Consider the following 6,539-nt stretch of genomic DNA (forward strand, 5'->3'; position numbering starts at 1 on the left):
GGGTGAAGGTTCAGGAGATGGGTCGGGGAGCAGGAAGAAGGATAAGGGGGTCAAGAGAAGTGAGTAAGCCGATGAGAGAGACGTGAGCAAGTAGCAAGGCTGAACAAGGTTCTGTGTCCGTCTGCGCTCCGAGTTCTCCTTTTATGTGCCTGTCTCCTGATCAGACGCAGGTGCTCCTTATTGTGTCGCAGCAGGGGGCATGACACAGAAGAGTTATGGAAGAGTATAAAAATATTAAACACATGCTATTTTTTATTATTTCTGATTTTGCCTTTTAAAAGTTTAACATTACAAAATTACTCTTGCAAAAAAAAAAGAAAAAGCACCAAATGTTTGGATTCAAATTCATCTCCTGCTGTAGTGCCTTTGCTTTACATTTATTTATTTAGCTGACACTTTTCTCCAAAGCAGCTTATAACATTAAGGTTATAGTAGCTTACCCATTTACAAAGCAGGGTAATTTCACTGGAGCAACTACCATGCTCAAAGGTACTGGGGTGTAGGGGGGATTGAACCAGCAATCTTTGGATCCACAGGTAGTAGTGCTAACTAGGCAACCAGCTGTCCTTTTTAACATGATGTTTACTGTGAAATACTCAAGTAAAAATTACCCAGCTGTAAAAATGGGTGAGTAATTGTTTAGTTTACATTTAGTTAGCAGATGCTTTTTCTCCAAAGTGACTTACAGTATTAAGGTTACAGTTATTTACACATTTATACAGCTGGGTGACTTTACCAAAGGTAGTGGCATTAACTACTACACTACTGACAGTTCAGAATTGTAAACTGGTTTGGAGAAAAACATCACCTAAATGAATAAAAGTAATTATCTTTAGACCTTTGTTATTATTACTCTTGCAATCTATAGTCTGTGTTTTGCCTATTTCAGTTTTTTTTTTCCATTTTACAAGCTTTCAAGTTTCTACTACTTTTTAAATGTGAGGTGTTTTTCTGAGGGCTTCAGTGTGCCAGCAACTCCTATGGTCCCCCACTGGTAAAGCCAGTGTGATGGGGCTGTTTGCTGATAATGCCTGAGGGCATGTTTAACAGGAAGTAGTTCTCAAGCTGTGGAGGGAAATGTTTATTTACTAAGAAAAGGTTGGCTCAGAGAAAGTCTATTTTGCAGTAATGCATGTGACTAGTGACTAGTTTAATAAAATATGAGAAAATGCAAAAAAGCAAGAATGCAGGAAAATATGTTTTGAAATTGCCAGAAGTATTTCACTGTATAATAAAGGGTGAAAGGTTGTTCTTGTGTGATGATGTTGTCCTGAACGTATGAGACCAGGAAAATATGCATAAAGATATACACTTGATCTTAAAAGATGTGGATGTTGATCTTAAAAGAAAACAAAAATTTTACATATAGCATTTCTTTCTGTTTTGCTTTGCTTAATTATGTATTAATTATAATTAAAATTAACTGGTGGAAACTGTTTTTTTTTTTTTTTTTTTTGCAAGGAAGGGGGTTTTAATCACTTGTTTTAAGCTTTAAACTCAATTGTTAGAATTTTAACACAATTGTGAGAATGTTACATGTGATGAGGGACAGGGAATACTGCCTAAGGCAACCCCATTTCAATTCATCATTCCCCACCAACTCCAGGAGAGCTGACTTTTCCAGCTGTGTCCAAATCAGCATTATCGATTGGATGCAAGTCAAACATTGAGAGATATATATCTAATGAGCCTTGTGTAGAAAACTGGACATATCCTTAATAACACGTCAGATTTTTAACACGTAAATCAATAAATGTGCTAAATGTCTACTTTCAGAAGAAAAAGATTTATAGTTTTTGTTGCTAGATTTATTCTAGGTATCTGCAGTTTTAGTCTGAAACTGTACATTACTGTAATATTAAGGCTTTCAAAAAAAAAAAAAAGAAAAACAGTTTTAATGGAGCAGAGAGTCTGTATGAATTCCAGTTAGCAATTAAGCTTTATCAGTACGAAGTAAACCTTGCTAATTCATATTTATGAAAAATTTTTTGGCTGTTTTTCACTGATCAGTAAAATTGCTCTGCAGTTTGATAGTATCCTTATGTTATTACTGTAGCTTCACTGAATATGCTATTTCTGCAAATGCAATTTAATTTTTTTCTAAGTTTTTCCATTCAGGAGTAAAAACGTATAATAATAAAATAAATAAATGTAGGACTCAGTTCTTTAAGTTGAAAACATGTTCAGCTGTTCTCTCATAATGGATTATGAAAAACAAAGCAAATAGAATACAAAAGGAATGCATTATCATTGCTGCATTTTCATTAATTATTTCTATTTTCTTCCCATTGCACCATATTCAGTCATAAATACATTTCATGAAGCAAAGACTGCCTGAGTGACTTCATACATTGACTTGATAAGAGCTATAGCTGGAAATTGCATACAATTGCATACAATTGCATAGACATAATATGTCATACTGCAACACTAAAAAAATATTATTTTTTAACTTAAAATTTAAATAAATAAATAAATAAAAATGTCTGCAGCTGCAAAGTTGCAGATTGAGTAGCACTGGTACCAATTGCTGGGCTATGGGTTCAAAAATAAGCTATACACTAGCATCCCAGCGAGGGGGGTGCGGTGGTGCAGTGGGTTGGACCGGGTCCTGCTCCCCAGTGGGTCTGGGGTTTGAGTCCCGCTGGGGGTGCCTTGCGACGGACTGGCGTCCCGTCCTGGGTGTGTCCCCTCCCCCTCCGGCCTTACGCCCTGTGTTACCGGGTAGGCTCCGGTTCCCCGCGACCCCGTATGGGACAAGCGGTTCCGAAAATGTGTGTGTGTGTGTGGCATCCCAGCCAGGGTCCACCTTGTTGAAAACTTCCACCATATGCTCTGGCTCACCATGACTCTGCATTGGATGGTTGGTTATTGACGATGGATGGAATTTTATTCTAGTGAGCAAGGGCCAAACAAAAGATTTAACTTCACTTATGTGGTTTAACTTCACTTATATCCTTGAGGATGAACCCGAAGAAGTGAATTTTTATTTTGTTTTAAAAAAGCATCAGTGTCAGTTCAGTTCTGCTGTCAACTGGTTAACTAATCCACCACTTGGAACCACACATCATCTGAAACCGCTTGTTCCATACGGGGTTGCGGCGAGCCAGAGCCTAACCCAGCAACACAGGGCAAAAGGCTGGAAGGGGAGGGGACACACCCAGGATGGGATGCCAGTCCATCGCAAGGCACCCCAAGTGGGACTCGAATCCCAGACCCACCAGAGAGCAAGGGCCCAGTCCAACCCACTGTGCCACTGTGCCCCCCACTTGGAACCCTGGCAATATAATAAAAGTAGATAGGCAACAGGAGTATGAAGTGGGAGCATCACAACATGAAACCAATAGAGGGGAAAAAGAGGCAAGCAGAAATATATGAGAAGCCTAAACACAGCAGGTAAGGGCTAGGGGATTTTTCTGGGCTGCATTGAAGGATCAGTATAGGGTACTAAACAGACAGGTGGTTTGTATGTAGTGGGTGGGCAAAATGTATCAGATTTGCTACAGGGTTATGAATAACTGACTAGACAGCTGGGAGTTTCAGTATGCCACAGTGACTAGAGCAAAAGCCTGGGCTAGTATTTGGGTGCTAGTAATGTTATAGAAGGTCTTCGTGGATGCTGTGAAAATAGTTGTAAAACATGAATGAGTCACAAAGAAGATATGCAGGGAGAAAGTAATGGAGAGGTCAACAGCAACTGCAGTGTATCAGGCAAGTGAGTGGGTGAGTGGGATAGCTGGTGACTTTGCCAGAATCTGCAGAGATGGAGAGGTGAGCAACAGGAGATGAGGAGGGAAGGGCCATAATGCTACAGATATATAGAACCTTAGATGTTTTTTATTTTTTTTTTTTATCTTCTTCTTTTAATTGAAAACATTAGAGTTTTATCAGCGTAAGGTTAAAAAGATGCAGGCACCTTCAATATACTGGTATTGAGTTCATATCAGATGCCTGGTAGAATAACAGAATTGTGAGAAAGCAGGTGCATAATGTGAAAAACAGAGGTCATAATACAAATTCTCAGAGCAACTGAGGAGTGAGGAAGACAAGAAAAGCAGGTACACTAACAATATACATGAATAAAAAAATGGCAGCTCGGACATATGTGAGGAAGCCCTGAAGTACTATTCCTGCGACACCAATGTCAGAGAAGGAGGTAAGGAAATTGCAATGATTAACTGCCTCAAAGGAAGCAATGAGCTCAAGGATATTGATGGCCAAAGACAGAGGAAAAACCATAATCATGATGCAGGATGAGTTAGTAGCGGACAGAAACCGAAACCTAAGAGGATCTGGTCGATTCTAATTCACAAGACAAGAAAAGAGCTGATGGTGGATATTATATCAGAAAGTCTTGGACAAGGATGGTAGAAGGGCAATAATGTGGTGTATGATTAACTAGTGGATTAAGAGATAGGAAATGTGATTAAAATGAAAGACTATTCTTAAATTTGATTTTCAGAAAACAAGGATTGTGGTTGTCAGGAGATTGGACAATAAGATTTTCTCATTGTGATGTACCACTGATGAATGGATGAGTGACCCATTGTAAGTAGTGTATCTAGCCGTGTAAGTCACCTTGGTGAATAAGGTATGTGGGCTAGTAGCACCACATAGTATTCATTGTAAGTTGTTTTGTAGAAGAGTGTCTGCTAAGTGAATAAGTGTCAGTGAACCATCTTAGCATGGACTAGGAGCTGTATACAGTGGAGTGTTAGGTATGGACAGTTTCAATGAATATTGAAGAGAAGTTATCAACAGTGAAACAGTGGAGGGAGGATGAGAATCTGAAAGGTGGAGAAGGGCAAGTAAAGATGGCAGGGATTTCTGGCAGAAGTTTCAATAAGACAAATATGGCAGAAGAGAGAAAAAGCAGAATCCAGTATTTGTTGAGATCAACTCTTCTATCTGATATCCTCTACGTCTTCTCTGCAAAAAAAAAAAAAAAAAAAAAAAAAAAAAAAGTTAATTGTAGGAGAAGAGGGTGGTAAGATGTACTGCACTATGGTACAGTTGAGTGAAGCTGAATGGCAGCTATGAGACAATTGGTGCCCAGGGAAATTTGACTGGAGAATAGAAGGCGATGTGTGGGCATCAGGTGACGATGGATTCAACAGACAGATAAATAAATACATACACAAAGAAACAGGCTGTGGCAGAAGGGGACTCCTGAGGATCACATAAGCAGGACAGAGGAGATGTACTGAAAAAGGAAATGAAGTCGTGATGAAACGTGAAGTGTGGTATGAGAAAACCTAGAATAAACAAGATTCCTTATGAATACCAACCTGTTGATTGACAGTGTGGATCAGGAAGTTGGAACAAAGAAAAGGTGGACAGAGAATAATCAGCAGATGGTGGGTGAAGATACATAGATCACCAGTGTTCAGAGGACTGGGCTGGTGGTTAGGAGAATGCTAGTTTACTTAAAACGTAAAAAAAAATTGAGGTGTGCACCATATATAATTAAATGTTGGATGAAATTTAAAAATGAATCTGTGGAAGAGAGCTGAGAGTATGTAAAAAAAGGAAGCATGATTCCAGTCACACCCCCACACTCAGTCAGTCATGGTGAGTGTGAGAACCTGTAGGTGGCAGTTATTGGGTAATATCCAGGTCTCTGTAAGTGCAAGAAAGTCAAGGGAGAGGTGAGAAACATAGACCAATATAAAGTCAGCTTTCTTGACAGAAGATAGCGTTGGGCTGCTTTCCCATTTAATACAGCATTTCAAATTCTTATAATAGAATCTTGAAAAAAAAAAAAGATTCTCAGTGAATCAGTGTAATTCGATTATTAAATCCTCCCTATGATTAATAAAAACTCTCTGCTTATAAAACTCCCCTTGACTCCAATTTCTTTATTTTTCTGAGATATTATGATTTCTATTGCTGGTTATTCAGAGAAGGGAACTGCAGCATGTGTGAGAATTTACCGTAAATAAGCATCGACAAATCAAGTAGATACTAGAACCCAGGCAATGATACTAATGAACATATATGCATAGCTGCACGAAATAATCAAGAAGTGAAAAATGCTTGTGAGACCAATGTTTAATTAAAGGCACAGGTAGCCGTATGTATTGTGTAACTTTTCAAAATTACTCTAACATTTTTACATATTTCTGTAGTTTTTAAGCCAGTGAATGAGTTATAACAACACACACACACACACACACACACACACACACACATATTGTCTGAAACCGCTTGTCCCAAGCATGGTGGAGGTGAGCCGGAGCCTAACCCAGCAACACGGGGCGCAGGGGTCGAGAAGAAGGGGTCACACCCTGGATTGAACGCCACTCCCTTGCAAGGCACCCCATGCAGGGTTCAAACCCCAGACCCACCAGCACGCAGGCGGAGACCAAACCCACTGTGTCACCATGCCTCCACTAGCAATAAACACACACACACACACATTTTCAGAACCGCTTGTCCCATATGGGGTCACGGGGAACCAGAGCCTACCCGGCAACACAGGGCGTAAGGCTGGAGGGGGAGGGGACACACCCAGGACGGGTAGCAATAAACAGGATGTA

Source organism: Scleropages formosus, chromosome 14 (genome assembly GCF_900964775.1).
Source record: "Scleropages formosus chromosome 14, fSclFor1.1, whole genome shotgun sequence".
Lineage (NCBI taxonomy): Eukaryota > Metazoa > Chordata > Actinopteri > Osteoglossiformes > Osteoglossidae > Scleropages > Scleropages formosus.